This window comes from Hyla sarda, unplaced genomic scaffold, assembly GCF_029499605.1.
Source record: "Hyla sarda isolate aHylSar1 unplaced genomic scaffold, aHylSar1.hap1 scaffold_1680, whole genome shotgun sequence".
Classification (NCBI taxonomy): Eukaryota; Metazoa; Chordata; class Amphibia; order Anura; family Hylidae; genus Hyla; species Hyla sarda.
Window position 1 is genome coordinate 1 of NW_026608320.1, and position 17,480 is coordinate 17,480.

A 17,480-nucleotide genomic window follows, 5' to 3' on the forward strand; every position below is an offset into this window, starting at 1 on the left:
GTTTATATATATGTGTGTGTGTGCGCGTATATATATATATATATATATATATATATATATATATATATATATTCTCCGCCGAAATCACTTTTAAACCCATTTCCACCTTTTTTTCCCTTCTCTTCCTCTTACTTTTTTTTCACGTTTTTTTACGTTTTTCTCCTTTTCGCCTCTTTTCTGGGCGTATTATTCTTCTTTTTCTTCTTTTTTTTCGTCTAATGCATACCCCATCAGTGCAGCAATGCTTATTCAATACCGCCAGCAGATGGAGACACTGGGGGATAATTTTCTAAGGATTTATACTGATTTTTCCTGTCTGAATTTGTCGCACAGAAAGTTGCAGGCCAAATATGTGTGACATTTCTGCGACTTTAGCTTCTAGAGCATTTTTACAACATTATACATAGGTGCTGAATACATAAAAAGCGACTGTTCAGCGACAGACAAGTCGCATCGGCTGAAAGTAGGCCAGAATGTCAGTCCATGTTGGAGCAGGTTTAGATACAGTCTAAAGTATAGATCTCAAAGTCTGTGCACAGAATTTAGCAAGGGCCTCGCACCTTCTGATGCATCAGGTAGGTGCACAATAGCATAGCCTAACCCTCTGTACTTTGGTCTATATTGATGCGGGACATAGACAGCCAGCTGATGACCAATCCATTAGTGCAATGGATGGCTGGAAGCATTTGTCTTTGCCTTTGCAATACCACAGAAGCAATGCATGGTCAATGTACAGCAATGACACACCTGTGTGAACAGCCAGGAGACCCCCCCCCCCCCCCCCCATGTTATGTTACATAGTTACATAGTTAGTACGGTCGAAAAAAGACATATGTCCATCAAGTTCAACCAGGGAATTAAGGGGTAGGGGTGTGGCGCGATATTGGGGAAGGGATGAGATTTTATATTTCTTCATAAGCATTAATCTTATTTTGTCAATTAGGAACATTCAGCACCCACCCGCTATCAAGGCAGCTGCCTATCATGTCATGCCCTACCTGCACAGGTGTGCTGGCTACTCAAATGATCCAATTAAGGAGGCCATTTAGTCAGCAGCAGCAGAAGTCCTGTGCCTGGACGCTCCAACAGCGGCCAGACACAAGCAGAAGCAGAAGCAGCAGAAGCAGCAGCAGCACCACCTTTTGTTTTTTGGCTGCAGCAGCAGCAAGGCCCACAGGGCTGGCTAGCTGGCTAGCCAGCAAGCAGGTAGCAATGAAAGTAGGAATCTTTCTTTTTAACCCTGTAAGGGGGTGGTGCACTGTACCCGAAGATACTGCCATATCGGGTCAATGCATAGGGCGACGGAAGCAAGCTTCGAAATCGGCCCCCGTTCTCAAAAATCCATTTAATATATGGTCCCCAGATAGGGGACGTATCAGATATTAAACTGATAAGAACAGATACTACACTTGATCTTAGCCAAAAGGCCGAGAAGCGATAACCGTGAAAGGGGCGGGCCCAACAAGGTGCCCTTCATGGGCACTATCACTGCTTGCTGTCAGGGAGGCTGCCAGACAATTTTCCATGCACACTCTGGGCTGGGGGGCAGTCAACCACCAGTACACACAGCAGAACCTAAACCCATACCATTATTGCTAAGCAGCAAGACAGGGGCCCATTGCACTCCCACGGGGCCTTTTTAAATGCAATCCATAACCCGGATTTGCCAGGAACCCTTCTTACTCCTCCTACTTGCATGTGACACTGGGCTTAGGATCTGCATAGGAAACACACACACAAGCACACACCTACCTTTGTTGCCTGCAGATGCCTCCTTGGCTGTCCCCAAACGGTATCAAACCAACACCCACGGGAAGCTGTAAGCATAGAGGACATGCCTGCACCCCATTGGACTTACCTGTGTGGGTTAAACCCGGGTTATTTGACAACCTATGGCGGTGATGGTTCTGCTCAGGCAGAGCAGTGCTGATGCTCCTCATAAAGCTGTCGCTGCTGTGAAGGTTCTAGGTGACATCACAAATCCCTATGGTTACATACACAACAAAGCTGGGTTGTTGTTGTTTACACTCTGCAAGGCCTGTGGAAGTGAGTGACATCATAGCACTGTAGTTCTGAGGGTTCTAGATGGATGCAACAATCTCCTGTTGCTTCTATGAAGGCCATAATAGACGACATCACCAAACAGCTCCATAGTCACATACACAGCAAAGGAGAGATGTTGTTTACACCTAGTGATGTCAGTGGTATTGAGTGACATCACAGCACAGTGCTAAGGCTCCTGGGCCTGGACACAGCAGCGGCTGCAATATCTCAACGGAGAATACGTTTATATATATGTGTGTGTGTGCGCGTATATATATATATATATATATATATATATATATATATATATATATTTCTCCGCCGAAATCACTTTTAAACCCATTTCCACCTTTTTTTCCCTTCTCTTCCTCTTACTTTTTTTTCACGTTTTTTTACATTTTTCTCCTTTTCGCCTCTTTTCTGGGCGTATTATTCTTCTTTTTCTTCTTTTTTTTCGTCTAATGCATACCCCATCAGTGCAGCAATGCTTATTCAATACCGCCAGCAGATGGAGACACTGGGGGATAATTTTCTAAGGATTTATACTGATTTTTCCTGTCTGAATTTGTCGCACAGAAAGTTGCAGGCCAAATATGTGTGACATTTCTGCGACTTTAGCTTCTAGAGCATTTTTACAACATTATACATAGGTGCTGAATACATAAAAAGCGACTGTTCAGCGACAGACAAGTCGCATCGGCTGAAAGTAGGCCAGAATGTCAGTCCATGTTGGAGCAGGTTTAGATACAGTCTAAAGTATAGATCTCAAAGTCTGTGCACAGAATTTAGCAAGGGCCTCGCACCTTCTGATGCATCAGGTAGGTGCACAATAGCATAGCCTAACCCTCTGTACTTTGGTCTATATTGATGCGGGACATAGACAGCCAGCTGATGACCAATCCATTAGTGCAATGGATGGCTGGAAGCATTTGTCTTTGCCTTTGCAATACCACAGAAGCAATGCATGGTCAATGTACAGCAATGACACACCTGTGTGAACAGCCAGGAGACCCCCCCCCCCCCCCATGTTATGTTACATAGTTACATAGTTAGTACGGTCGAAAAAAGACATATGTCCATCAAGTTCAACCAGGGAATTAAGGGGTAGGGGTGTGGCGCGATATTGGGGAAGGGATGAGATTTTATATTTCTTCATAAGCATTAATCTTATTTTGTCAATTAGGAACATTCAGCACCCACCCGCTATCAAGGCAGCTGCCTATCATGTCATGCCCTACCTGCACAGGTGTGCTGGCTACTCAAATGATCCAATTAAGGAGGCCATTTAGTCAGCAGCAGCAGAAGTCCTGTGCCTGGACGCTCCAACAGCGGCCAGACACAAGCAGAAGCAGAAGCAGCAGAAGCAGCAGCAGCACCACCTTTTGTTTTTTGGCTGCAGCAGCAGCAAGGCCCACAGGGCTGGCTAGCTGGCTAGCCAGCAAGCAGGTAGCAATGAAAGTAGGAATCTTTCTTTTTAACCCTGTAAGGGGGTGGTGCACTGTACCCGAAGATACTGCCATATCGGGTCAATGCATAGGGCGACGGAAGCAAGCTTCGAAATCGGCCCCCGTTCTCAAAAATCCATTTAATATATGGTCCCCAGATAGGGGACGTATCAGATATTAAACTGATAAGAACAGATACTACACTTGATCTTAGCCAAAAGGCCGAGAAGCGATAACCGTGAAAGGGGCGGGCCCAACAAGGTGCCCTTCATGGGCACTATCACTGCTTGCTGTCAGGGAGGCTGCCAGACAATTTTCCATGCACACTCTGGGCTGGGGGGCAGTCAACCACCAGTACACACAGCAGAACCTAAACCCATACCATTATTGCTAAGCAGCAAGACAGGGGCCCATTGCACTCCCACGGGGCCTTTTTAAATGCAATCCATAACCCGGATTTGCCAGGAACCCTTCTTACTCCTCCTACTTGCATGTGACACTGGGCTTAGGATCTGCATAGGAAACACACACACAAGCACACACCTACCTTTGTTGCCTGCAGATGCCTCCTTGGCTGTCCCCAAACGGTATCAAACCAACACCCACGGGAAGCTGTAAGCATAGAGGACATGCCTGCACCCCATTGGACTTACCTGTGTGGGTTAAACCCGGGTTATTTGACAACCTATGGCGGTGATGGTTCTGCTCAGGCAGAGCAGTGCTGATGCTCCTCATAAAGCTGTCGCTGCTGTGAAGGTTCTAGGTGACATCACAAATCCCTATGGTTACATACACAACAAAGCTGGGTTGTTGTTGTTTACACTCTGCAAGGCCTGTGGAAGTGAGTGACATCATAGCACTGTAGTTCTGAGGGTTCTAGATGGATGCAACAATCTCCTGTTGCTTCTATGAAGGCCATAATAGACGACATCACCAAACAGCTCCATAGTCACATACACAGCAAAGGAGAGATGTTGTTTACACCTAGTGATGTCAGTGGTATTGAGTGACATCACAGCACAGTGCTAAGGCTCCTGGGCCTGGACACAGCAGCGGCTGCAATATCTCAACGGAGAATACGTTTATATATATGTGTGTGTGTGCGCGTATATATATATATATATATATATATATATATATATATATATATATTTCTCCGCCGAAATCACTTTTAAACCCATTTCCACCTTTTTTTCCCTTCTCTTCCTCTTACTTTTTTTTCACGTTTTTTTACGTTTTTCTCCTTTTCGCCTCTTTTCTGGGCGTATTATTCTTCTTTTTCTTCTTTTTTTTCGTCTAATGCATACCCCATCAGTGCAGCAATGCTTATTCAATACCGCCAGCAGATGGAGACACTGGGGGATAATTTTCTAAGGATTTATACTGATTTTTCCTGTCTGAATTTGTCGCACAGAAAGTTGCAGGCCAAATATGTGTGACATTTCTGCGACTTTAGCTTCTAGAGCATTTTTACAACATTATACATAGGTGCTGAATACATAAAAAGCGACTGTTCAGCGACAGACAAGTCGCATCGGCTGAAAGTAGGCCAGAATGTCAGTCCATGTTGGAGCAGGTTTAGATACAGTCTAAAGTATAGATCTCAAAGTCTGTGCACAGAATTTAGCAAGGGCCTCGCACCTTCTGATGCATCAGGTAGGTGCACAATAGCATAGCCTAACCCTCTGTACTTTGGTCTATATTGATGCGGGACATAGACAGCCAGCTGATGACCAATCCATTAGTGCAATGGATGGCTGGAAGCATTTGTCTTTGCCTTTGCAATACCACAGAAGCAATGCATGGTCAATGTACAGCAATGACACACCTGTGTGAACAGCCAGGAGACCCCCCCCCCCCCCCATGTTATGTTACATAGTTACATAGTTAGTACGGTCGAAAAAAGACATATGTCCATCAAGTTCAACCAGGGAATTAAGGGGTAGGGGTGTGGCGCGATATTGGGGAAGGGATGAGATTTTATATTTCTTCATAAGCATTAATCTTATTTTGTCAATTAGGAACATTCAGCACCCACCCGCTATCAAGGCAGCTGCCTATCATGTCATGCCCTACCTGCACAGGTGTGCTGGCTACTCAAATGATCCAATTAAGGAGGCCATTTAGTCAGCAGCAGCAGAAGTCCTGTGCCTGGACGCTCCAACAGCGGCTAGACACAAGCAGAAGCAGAAGCAGCAGAAGCAGCAGCAGCACCACCTTTTGTTTTTTGGCTGCAGCAGCAGCAAGGCCCACAGGGCTGGCTAGCTGGCTAGCCAGCAAGCAGGTAGCAATGAAAGTATGAATCTTTCTTTTTAACCCTGTAAGGGGGTGGTGCACTGTACCCGAAGATACTGCCATATCGGGTCAATGCATAGGGCGACGGAAGCAAGCTTCGAAATCGGCCCCCGTTCTCAAAAATCCATTTAATATATGGTCCCCAGATAGGGGACGTATCAGATATTAAACTGATAAGAACAGATACTACACTTGATCTTAGCCAAAAGGCCGAGAAGCGATAACCGTGAAAGGGGCGGGCCCAACAAGGTGCCCTTCATGGGCACTATCACTGCTTGCTGTCAGGGAGGCTGCCAGACAATTTTCCATGCACACTCTGGGCTGGGGGGCAGTCAACCACCAGTACACACAGCAGAACCTAAACCCATACCATTATTGCTAAGCAGCAAGACAGGGGCCCATTGCACTCCCACGGGGCCTTTTTAAATGCAATCCATAACCCGGATTTGCCAGGAACCCTTCTTACTCCTCCTACTTGCATGTGACACTGGGCTTAGGATCTGCATAGGAAACACACACACAAGCACACACCTACCTTTGTTGCCTGCAGATGCCTCCTTGGCTGTCCCCAAACGGTATCAAACCAACACCCACGGGAAGCTGTAAGCATAGAGGACATGCCTGCACCCCATTGGACTTACCTGTGTGGGTTAAACCCGGGTTATTTGACAACCTATGGCGGTGATGGTTCTGCTCAGGCAGAGCAGTGCTGATGCTCCTCATAAAGCTGTCGCTGCTGTGAAGGTTCTAGGTGACATCACAAATCCCTATGGTTACATACACAACAAAGCTGGGTTGTTGTTGTTTACACTCTGCAAGGCCTGTGGAAGTGAGTGACATCATAGCACTGTAGTTCTGAGGGTTCTAGATGGATGCAACAATCTCCTGTTGCTTCTATGAAGGCCATAATAGACGACATCACCAAACAGCTCCATAGTCACATACACAGCAAAGGAGAGATGTTGTTTACACCTAGTGATGTCAGTGGTATTGAGTGACATCACAGCACAGTGCTAAGGCTCCTGGGCCTGGACACAGCAGCGGCTGCAATATCTCAACGGAGAATACGTTTATATATATGTGTGTGTGTGCGCGTATATATATATATATATATATATATATATATATATATATATATTTCTCCGCCGAAATCACTTTTAAACCCATTTCCACCTTTTTTTCCCTTCTCTTCCTCTTACTTTTTTTTCACGTTTTTTTACGTTTTTCTCCTTTTCGCCTCTTTTCTGGGCGTATTATTCTTCTTTTTCTTCTTTTTTTTCGTCTAATGCATACCCCATCAGTGCAGCAATGCTTATTCAATACCGCCAGCAGATGGAGACACTGGGGGATAATTTTCTAAGGATTTATACTGATTTTTCCTGTCTGAATTTGTCGCACAGAAAGTTGCAGGCCAAATATGTGTGACATTTCTGCGACTTTAGCTTCTAGAGCATTTTTACAACATTATACATAGGTGCTGAATACATAAAAAGCGACTGTTCAGCGACAGACAAGTCGCATCGGCTGAAAGTAGGCCAGAATGTCAGTCCATGTTGGAGCAGGTTTAGATACAGTCTAAAGTATAGATCTCAAAGTCTGTGCACAGAATTTAGCAAGGGCCTCGCACCTTCTGATGCATCAGGTAGGTGCACAATAGCATAGCCTAACCCTCTGTACTTTGGTCTATATTGATGCGGGACATAGACAGCCAGCTGATGACCAATCCATTAGTGCAATGGATGGCTGGAAGCATTTGTCTTTGCCTTTGCAATACCACAGAAGCAATGCATGGTCAATGTACAGCAATGACACACCTGTGTGAACAGCCAGGAGACCCCCCCCCTCCCCCCCCCATGTTATGTTACATAGTTACATAGTTAGTACGGTCGAAAAAAGACATATGTCCATCAAGTTCAACCAGGGAATTAAGGGGTAGGGGTGTGGCGCGATATTGGGGAAGGGATGAGATTTTATATTTCTTCATAAGCATTAATCTTATTTTGTCAATTAGGAACATTCAGCACCCACCCGCTATCAAGGCAGCTGCCTATCATGTCATGCCCTACCTGCACAGGTGTGCTGGCTACTCAAATGATCCAATTAAGGAGGCCATTTAGTCAGCAGCAGCAGAAGTCCTGTGCCTGGATGCTCCAACAGCGGCCAGACACAAGCAGAAGCAGAAGCAGCAGAAGCAGCAGCAGCACCACCTTTTGTTTTTTGGCTGCAGCAGCAGCAAGGCCCACAGGGCTGGCTAGCCAGCAAGCAGGTAGCAATGAAAGTAGGAATCTTTCTTTTTAACCCTGTAAGGGGGTGGTGCACTGTACCCGAAGATACTGCCATATCGGGTCAATGCATAGGGCGATGGAAGCAAGCTTCGAAATCGGCCCCCGTTCTCAAAAATCCATTTAATATATGGTCCCCAGATAGGGGACGTATCAGATATTAAACTGATAAGAACAGATACTACACTTGATCTTAGCCAAAAGGCCGAGAAGCGATAACCGTGAAAGGGGCGGGCCCAACAAGGTGCCCTTCATGGGCACTATCACTGCCTGCTGTCAGGGAGGCTGCCAGACAATTTTCCATGCACACTCTGGGCTGGGGGGCAGTCAACCACCAGTACACACAGCAGAACCTAAACCCATACCATTATTGCTAAGCAGCAAGACAGGGGCCCATTGCACTCCCACGGGGCCTTTTTAAATGCAATCCATAACCCGGATTTGCCAGGAACCCTTCTTACTCCTCCTACTTGCATGTGACACTGGGCTTAGGATCTGCATAGGAAACACACACACAAGCACACACCTACCTTTGTTGCCTGCAGATGCCTCCTTGGCTGTCCCCAAACGGTATCAAACCAACACCCACGGGAAGCTGTAAGCATAGAGGACATGCCTGCACCCCATTGGACTTACCTGTGTGGGTTAAACCCGGGTTATTTGACAACCTATGGCGGTGATGGTTCTGCTCAGGCAGAGCAGTGCTGATGCTCCTCATAAAGCTGTCGCTGCTGTGAAGGTTCTAGGTGACATCACAAATCCCTATGGTTACATACACAACAAAGCTGGGTTGTTGTTGTTTACACTCTGCAAGGCCTGTGGAAGTGAGTGACATCATAGCACTGTAGTTCTGAGGGTTCTAGATGGATGCAACAATCTCCTGTTGCTTCTATGAAGGCCATAATAGACGACATCACCAAACAGCTCCATAGTCACATACACAGCAAGGAGAGATGTTGTTTACACCTAGTGATGTCAGTGGTATTGAGTGACATCACAGCACAGTGCTAAGGCTCCTGGGCCTGGACACAGCAGCGGCTGCAATATCTCAACGGAGAATACGTTTATATATATGTGTGTGTGTGCGCGTATATATATATATATATATATATATATATATATATATATATATATATTTCTCCGCCGAAATCACTTTTAAACCCATTTCCACCTTTTTTTCCCTTCTCTTCCTCTTACTTTTTTTTCAAGTTTTTTTACGTTTTTCTCCTTTTCGCCTCTTTTCTGGGCGTATTATTCTTCTTTTTCTTCTTTTTTTTCGTCTAATGCATACCCCATCAGTGCAGCAATGCTTATTCAATACCGCCAGCAGATGGAGACACTGGGGGATAATTTTCTAAGGATTTATACTGATTTTTCCTGTCTGAATTTGTCGCACAGAAAGTTGCAGGCCAAATATGTGTGACATTTCTGCGACTTTAGCTTCTAGAGCATTTTTACAACATTATACATAGGTGCTGAATACATAAAAAGCGACTGTTCAGCGACAGACAAGTCGCATCGGCTGAAAGTAGGCCAGAATGTCAGTCCATGTTGGAGCAGGTTTAGATACAGTCTAAAGTATAGATCTCAAAGTCTGTGCACAGAATTTAGCAAGGGCCTCGCACCTTCTGATGCATCAGGTAGGTGCACAATAGCATAGCCTAACCCTCTGTACTTTGGTCTATATTGATGCGGGACATAGACAGCCAGCTGATGACCAATCCATTAGTGCAATGGATGGCTGGAAGCATTTGTCTTTGCCTTTGCAATACCACAGAAGCAATGCATGGTCAATGTACAGCAATGACACACCTGTGTGAACAGCCAGGAGACCCCCCCCCCATGTTATGTTACATAGTTACATAGTTAGTACGGTCGAAAAAAGACATATGTCCATCAAGTTCAACCAGGGAATTAAGGGGTAGGGGTGTGGCGCGATATTGGGGAAGGGATGAGATTTTATATTTCTTCATAAGCATTAATCTTATTTTGTCAATTAGGAACATTCAGCACCCACCCGCTATCAAGGCAGCTGCCTATCATGTCATGCCCTACCTGCACAGGTGTGCTGGCTACTCAAATGATCCAATTAAGGAGGCCATTTAGTCAGCAGCAGCAGAAGTCCTGTGCCTGGATGCTCCAACAGCGGCCAGACACAAGCAGAAGCAGAAGCAGCAGAAGCAGCAGCAGCACCACCTTTTGTTTTTTGGCTGCAGCAGCAGCAAGGCCCACAGGGCTGGCTAGCCAGCAAGCAGGTAGCAATGAAAGTAGGAATCTTTCTTTTTAACCCTGTAAGGGGGTGGTGCACTGTACCCGAAGATACTGCCATATCGGGTCAATGCATAGGGCGATGGAAGCAAGCTTCGAAATCGGCCCCCGTTCTCAAAAATCCATTTAATATATGGTCCCCAGATAGGGGACGTATCAGATATTAAACTGATAAGAACAGATACTACACTTGATCTTAGCCAAAAGGCCGAGAAGCGATAACCGTGAAAGGGGCGGGCCCAACAAGGTGCCCTTCATGGGCACTATCACTGCCTGCTGTCAGGGAGGCTGCCAGACAATTTTCCATGCACACTCTAGGCTGGGGGGCAGTCAACCACCAGTACACACAGCAGAACCTAAACCCATACCATTATTGCTAAGCAGCAAGACAGGGGCCCATTGCACTCCCACGGGGCCTTTTTAAATGCAATCCATAACCCGGATTTGCCAGGAACCCTTCTTACTCCTCCTACTTGCATGTGACACTGGGCTTAGGATCTGCATAGGAAACACACACACAAGCACACACCTACCTTTGTTGCCTGCAGATGCCTCCTTGGCTGTCCCCAAACGGTATCAAACCAACACCCACGGGAAGCTGTAAGCATAGAGGACATGCCTGCACCCCATTGGACTTACCTGTGTGGGTTAAACCCGGGTTATTTGACAACCTATGGCGGTGATGGTTCTGCTCAGGCAGAGCAGTGCTGATGCTCCTCATAAAGCTGTCGCTGCTGTGAAGGTTCTAGGTGACATCACAAATCCCTATGGTTACATACACAACAAAGCTGGGTTGTTGTTGTTTACACTCTGCAAGGCCTGTGGAAGTGAGTGACATCATAGCACTGTAGTTCTGAGGGTTCTAGATGGATGCAACAATCTCCTGTTGCTTCTATGAAGGCCATAATAGACGACATCACCAAACAGCTCCATAGTCACATACACAGCAAGGAGAGATGTTGTTTACACCTAGTGATGTCAGTGGTATTGAGTGACATCACAGCACAGTGCTAAGGCTCCTGGGCCTGGACACAGCAGCGGCTGCAATATCTCAACGGAGAATACGTTTATATATATGTGTGTGTGTGCGCGTATATATATATATATATATATATATATATATATATATATATATATATATATTTCTCCGCCGAAATCACTTTTAAACCCATTTCCACCTTTTTTTCCCTTCTCTTCCTCTTACTTTTTTTTCACGTTTTTTTACGTTTTTCTCCTTTTCGCCTCTTTTCTGGGCGTATTATTCTTCTTTTTCTTCTTTTTTTTCGTCTAATGCATACCCCATCAGTGCAGCAATGCTTATTCAATACCGCCAGCAGATGGAGACACTGGGGGATAATTTTCTAAGGATTTATACTGATTTTTCCTGTCTGAATTTGTCGCACAGAAAGTTGCAGGCCAAATATGTGTGACATTTCTGCGACTTTAGCTTCTAGAGCATTTTTACAACATTATACATAGGTGCTGAATACATAAAAAGCGACTGTTCAGCGACAGACAAGTCGCATCGGCTGAAAGTAGGCCAGAATGTCAGTCCATGTTGGAGCAGGTTTAGATACAGTCTAAAGTATAGATCTCAAAGTCTGTGCACAGAATTTAGCAAGGGCCTCGCACCTTCTGATGCATCAGGTAGGTGCACAATAGCATAGCCTAACCCTCTGTACTTTGGTCTATATTGATGCGGGACATAGACAGCCAGCTGATGACCAATCCATTAGTGCAATGGATGGCTGGAAGCATTTGTCTTTGCCTTTGCAATACCACAGAAGCAATGCATGGTCAATGTACAGCAATGACACACCTGTGTGAACAGCCAGGAGACCCCCCCCCCCCCCCATGTTATGTTACATAGTTACATAGTTAGTACGGTCGAAAAAAGACATATGTCCATCAAGTTCAACCAGGGAATTAAGGGGTAGGGGTGTGGCGCGATATTGGGGAAGGGATGAGATTTTATATTTCTTCATAAGCATTAATCTTATTTTGTCAATTAGGAACATTCAGCACCCACCCGCTATCAAGGCAGCTGCCTATCATGTCATGCCCTACCTGCACAGGTGTGCTGGCTACTCAAATGATCCAATTAAGGAGGCCGTTTAGTCAGCAGCAGCAGAAGTCCTGTGCCTGGACGCTCCAACAGCGGCCAGACACAAGCAGAAGCAGAAGCAGCAGAAGCAGCAGCAGCACCACCTTTTGTTTTTTGGCTGCAGCAGCAGCAAGGCCCACAGGGCTGGCTAGCTGGCTAGCCAGCAAGCAGGTAGCAATGAAAGTAGGAATCTTTCTTTTTAACCCTGTAAGGGGGTGGTGCACTGTACCCGAAGATACTGCCATATCGGGTCAATGCATAGGGCGACGGAAGCAAGCTTCGAAATCGGCCCCCGTTCTCAAAAATCCATTTAATATATGGTCCCCAGATAGGGGACGTATCAGATATTAAACTGATAAGAACAGATACTACACTTGATCTTAGCCAAAAGGCCGAGAAGCGATAACCGTGAAAGGGGCGGGCCCAACAAGGTGCCCTTCATGGGCACTATCACTGCTTGCTGTCAGGGAGGCTGCCAGACAATTTTCCATGCACACTCTGGGCTGGGGGGCAGTCAACCACCAGTACACACAGCAGAACCTAAACCCATACCATTATTGCTAAGCAGCAAGACAGGGGCCCATTGCACTCCCACGGGGCCTTTTTAAATGCAATCCATAACCCGGATTTGCCAGGAACCCTTCTTACTCCTCCTACTTGCATGTGACACTGGGCTTAGGATCTGGATAGGAAACACACACACAAGCACACACCTACCTTTGTTGCCTGCAGATGCCTCCTTGGCTGTCCCCAAACGGTATCAAACCAACACCCACGGGAAGCTGTAAGCATAGAGGACATGCCTGCACCCCATTGGACTTACCTGTGTGGGTTAAACCCGGGTTATTTGACAACCTATGGCGGTGATGGTTCTGCTCAGGCAGAGCAGTGCTGATGCTCCTCATAAAGCTGTCGCTGCTGTGAAGGTTCTAGGTGACATCACAAATCCCTATGGTTACATACACAACAAAGCTGGGTTGTTGTTGTTTACACTCTGCAAGGCCTGTGGAAGTGAGTGACATCATAGCACTGTAGTTCTGAGGGTTCTAGATGGATGCAACAATCTCCTGTTGCTTCTATGAAGGCCATAATAGACGACATCACCAAACAGCTCCATAGTCACATACACAGCAAAGGAGAGATGTTGTTTACACCTAGTGATGTCAGTGGTATTGAGTGACATCACAGCACAGTGCTAAGGCTCCTGGGCCTGGACACAGCAGCGGCTGCAATATCTCAACGGAGAATACGTTTATATATATGTGTGTGTGTGCGCGTATATATATATATATATATATATATATATATATATATATATTTCTCCGCCGAAATCACTTTTAAACCCATTTCCACCTTTTTTTCCCTTCTCTTCCTCTTACTTTTTTTTCACGTTTTTTTACGTTTTTCTCCTTTTCGCCTCTTTTCTGGGCGTATTATTCTTCTTTTTCTTCTTTTTTTTCGTCTAATGCATACCCCATCAGTGCAGCAATGCTTATTCAATACCGCCAGCAGATGGAGACACTGGGGGATAATTTTCTAAGGATTTATACTGATTTTTCCTGTCTGAATTTGTCGCACAGAAAGTTGCAGGCCAAATATGTGTGACATTTCTGCGACTTTAGCTTCTAGAGCATTTTTACAACATTATACATAGGTGCTGAATACATAAAAAGCGACTGTTCAGCGACAGACAAGTCGCATCGGCTGAAAGTAGGCCAGAATGTCAGTCCATGTTGGAGCAGGTTTAGATACAGTCTAAAGTATAGATCTCAAAGTCTGTGCACAGAATTTAGCAAGGGCCTCGCACCTTCTGATGCATCAGGTAGGTGCACAATAGCATAGCCTAACCCTCTGTACTTTGGTCTATATTGATGCGGGACATAGACAGCCAGCTGATGACCAATCCATTAGTGCAATGGATGGCTGGAAGCATTTGTCTTTGCCTTTGCAATACCACAGAAGCAATGCATGGTCAATGTACAGCAATGACACACCTGTGTGAACAGCCAGGAGACCCCCCCCCCCCCCCCATGTTATGTTACATAGTTACATAGTTAGTACGGTCGAAAAAAGACATATGTCCATCAAGTTCAACCAGGGAATTAAGGGGTAGGGGTGTGGCGCGATATTGGGGAAGGGATGAGATTTTATATTTCTTCATAAGCATTAATCTTATTTTGTCAATTAGGAACATTCAGCACCCACCCGCTATCAAGGCAGCTGCCTATCATGTCATGCCCTACCTGCACAGGTGTGCTGGCTACTCAAATGATCCAATTAAGGAGGCCGTTTAGTCAGCAGCAGCAGAAGTCCTGTGCCTGGACGCTCCAACAGCGGCCAGACACAAGCAGAAGCAGAAGCAGCAGAAGCAGCAGCAGCACCACCTTTTGTTTTTTGGCTGCAGCAGCAGCAAGGCCCACAGGGCTGGCTAGCTGGCTAGCCAGCAAGCAGGTAGCAATGAAAGTAGGAATCTTTCTTTTTAACCCTGTAAGGGGGTGGTGCACTGTACCCGAAGATACTGCCATATCGGGTCAATGCATAGGGCGACGGAAGCAAGCTTCGAAATCGGCCCCCGTTCTCAAAAATCCATTTAATATATGGTCCCCAGATAGGGGACGTATCAGATATTAAACTGATAAGAACAGATACTACACTTGATCTTAGCCAAAAGGCCGAGAAGCGATAACCGTGAAAGGGGCGGGCCCAACAAGGTGCCCTTCATGGGCACTATCACTGCTTGCTGTCAGGGAGGCTGCCAGACAATTTTCCATGCACACTCTGGGCTGGGGGGCAGTCAACCACCAGTACACACAGCAGAACCTAAACCCATACCATTATTGCTAAGCAGCAAGACAGGGGCCCATTGCACTCCCACGGGGCCTTTTTAAATGCAATCCATAACCCGGATTTGCCAGGAACCCTTCTTACTCCTCCTACTTGCATGTGACACTGGGCTTAGGATCTGCATAGGAAACACACACACAAGCACACACCTACCTTTGTTGCCTGCAGATGCCTCCTTGGCTGTCCCCAAACGGTATCAAACCAACACCCACGGGAAGCTGTAAGCATAGAGGACATGCCTGCACCCCATTGGACTTACCTGTGTGGGTTAAACCCGGGTTATTTGACAACCTATGGCGGTGATGGTTCTGCTCAGGCAGAGCAGTGCTGATGCTCCTCATAAAGCTGTCGCTGCTGTGAAGGTTCTAGGTGACATCACAAATCCCTATGGTTACATACACAACAAAGCTGGGTTGTTGTTGTTTACACTCTGCAAGGCCTGTGGAAGTGAGTGACATCATAGCACTGTAGTTCTGAGGGTTCTAGATGGATGCAACAATCTCCTGTTGCTTCTATGAAGGCCATAATAGACGACATCACCAAACAGCTCCATAGTCACATACACAGCAAAGGAGAGATGTTGTTTACACCTAGTGATGTCAGTGGTATTGAGTGACATCACAGCACAGTGCTAAGGCTCCTGGGCCTGGACACAGCAGCGGCTGCAATATCTCAACGGAGAATACGTTTATATATATGTGTGTGTGTGCGCGTATATATATATATATATATATATATATATTTCTCCGCCGAAATCACTTTTAAACCCATTTCCACCTTTTTTTCCCTTCTCTTCCTCTTACTTTTTTTTCACGTTTTTTTACGTTTTTCTCCTTTTCGCCTCTTTTCTGGGCGTATTATTCTTCTTTTTCTTCTTTTTTTTCGTCTAATGCATACCCCATCAGTGCAGCAATGCTTATTCAATACCGCCAGCAGATGGAGACACTGGGGGATAATTTTCTAAGGATTTATACTGATTTTTCCTGTCTGAATTTGTCGCACAGAAAGTTGCAGGCCAAATATGTGTGACATTTCTGCGACTTTAGCTTCTAGAGCATTTTTACAACATTATACATAGGTGCTGAATACATAAAAAGCGACTGTTCAGCGACAGACAAGTCGCATCGGCTGAAAGTAGGCCAGAATGTCAGTCCATGTTGGAGCAGGTTTAGATACAGTCTAAAGTATAGATCTCAAAGTCTGTGCACAGAATTTAGCAAGGGCCTCGCACCTTCTGATGCATCAGGTAGGTGCACAATAGCATAGCCTAACCCTCTGTACTTTGGTCTATATTGATGCGGGACATAGACAGCCAGCTGATGACCAATCCATTAGTGCAATGGATGGCTGGAAGCATTTGTCTTTGCCTTTGCAATACCACAGAAGCAATGCATGGTCAATGTACAGCAATGACACACCTGTGTGAACAGCCAGGAGACCCCCCCCCCTCCCCCCCCCATGTTATGTTACATAGTTACATAGTTAGTACGGTCGAAAAAAGACATATGTCCATCAAGTTCAACCAGGGAATTAAGGGGTAGGGGTGTGGCGCGATATTGGGGAAGGGATGAGATTTTATATTTCTTCATAAGCATTAATCTTATTTTGTCAATTAGGAACATTCAGCACCCACCCGCTATCAAGGCAGCTGCCTATCATGTCATGCCCTACCTGCACAGGTGTGCTGGCTACTCAAATGATCCAATTAAGGAGGCCGTTTAGTCAGCAGCAGCAGAAGTCCTGTGCCTGGACGCTCCAACAGCGGCCAGACACAAGCAGAAGCAGAAGCAGCAGAAGCAGCAGCAGCACCACCTTTTGTTTTTTGGCTGCAGCAGCAGCAAGGCCCACAGGGCTGGCTAGCTGGCTAGCCAGCAAGCAGGTAGCAATGAAAGTAGGAATCTTTCTTTTTAACCCTGTAAGGGGGTGGTGCACTGTACCCGAAGATACTGCCATATCGGGTCAATGCATAGGGCGACGGAAGCAAGCTTCGAAATCGGCCCCCGTTCTCAAAAATCCATTTAATATATAGTCCCCAGATAGGGGACGTATCAGATATTAAACTGATAAGAACAGATACTACACTTGATCTTAGCCAAAAGGCCGAGAAGCGATAACCGTGAAAGGGGCGGGCCCAACAAGGTGCCCTTCATGGGCACTATCACTGCTTGCTGTCAGGGAGGCTGCCAGACAATTTTCCAT

General features: G+C 45.9%; 8 non-coding genes across 8 annotated transcripts; all 8 read right to left on the reverse strand.

Moving 5' to 3' along the window:
• Window positions 1-1,248: 1,248 nt before the first annotated feature.
• LOC130311831 (U2 spliceosomal RNA) lies at window positions 1,249-1,439 on the reverse strand. Its single transcript, XR_008860110.1, has one exon. It is a non-coding gene; the product is annotated as a U2 spliceosomal RNA (small nuclear RNA).
• Window positions 1,440-3,531: 2,092 nt separating this feature from the next.
• Window positions 3,532-3,722, reverse strand: LOC130311832 (U2 spliceosomal RNA). The gene has a single exon (XR_008860111.1). It is a non-coding gene; the product is annotated as a U2 spliceosomal RNA (small nuclear RNA).
• Window positions 3,723-5,814: 2,092 nt separating this feature from the next.
• Window positions 5,815-6,005, reverse strand: LOC130311833 (U2 spliceosomal RNA). The gene has a single exon (XR_008860112.1). It is a non-coding gene; the product is annotated as a U2 spliceosomal RNA (small nuclear RNA).
• A 2,086-nt stretch (window positions 6,006-8,091) lies between these two features.
• On the reverse strand, window positions 8,092-8,282 carry LOC130311842 (U2 spliceosomal RNA). Its single transcript, XR_008860120.1, has one exon. It is a non-coding gene; the product is annotated as a U2 spliceosomal RNA (small nuclear RNA).
• A 2,080-nt stretch (window positions 8,283-10,362) lies between these two features.
• LOC130311854 (U2 spliceosomal RNA) lies at window positions 10,363-10,553 on the reverse strand. The gene has a single exon (XR_008860130.1). It is a non-coding gene; the product is annotated as a U2 spliceosomal RNA (small nuclear RNA).
• A 2,097-nt stretch (window positions 10,554-12,650) lies between these two features.
• LOC130311834 (U2 spliceosomal RNA) lies at window positions 12,651-12,841 on the reverse strand. The gene has a single exon (XR_008860113.1). It is a non-coding gene; the product is annotated as a U2 spliceosomal RNA (small nuclear RNA).
• Window positions 12,842-14,930: 2,089 nt separating this feature from the next.
• Window positions 14,931-15,121, reverse strand: LOC130311835 (U2 spliceosomal RNA). The gene has a single exon (XR_008860114.1). It is a non-coding gene; the product is annotated as a U2 spliceosomal RNA (small nuclear RNA).
• A 2,081-nt stretch (window positions 15,122-17,202) lies between these two features.
• Window positions 17,203-17,393, reverse strand: LOC130311830 (U2 spliceosomal RNA). The gene has a single exon (XR_008860109.1). It is a non-coding gene; the product is annotated as a U2 spliceosomal RNA (small nuclear RNA).
• Between the last annotated feature and the right edge of the window lie 87 nt (window positions 17,394-17,480).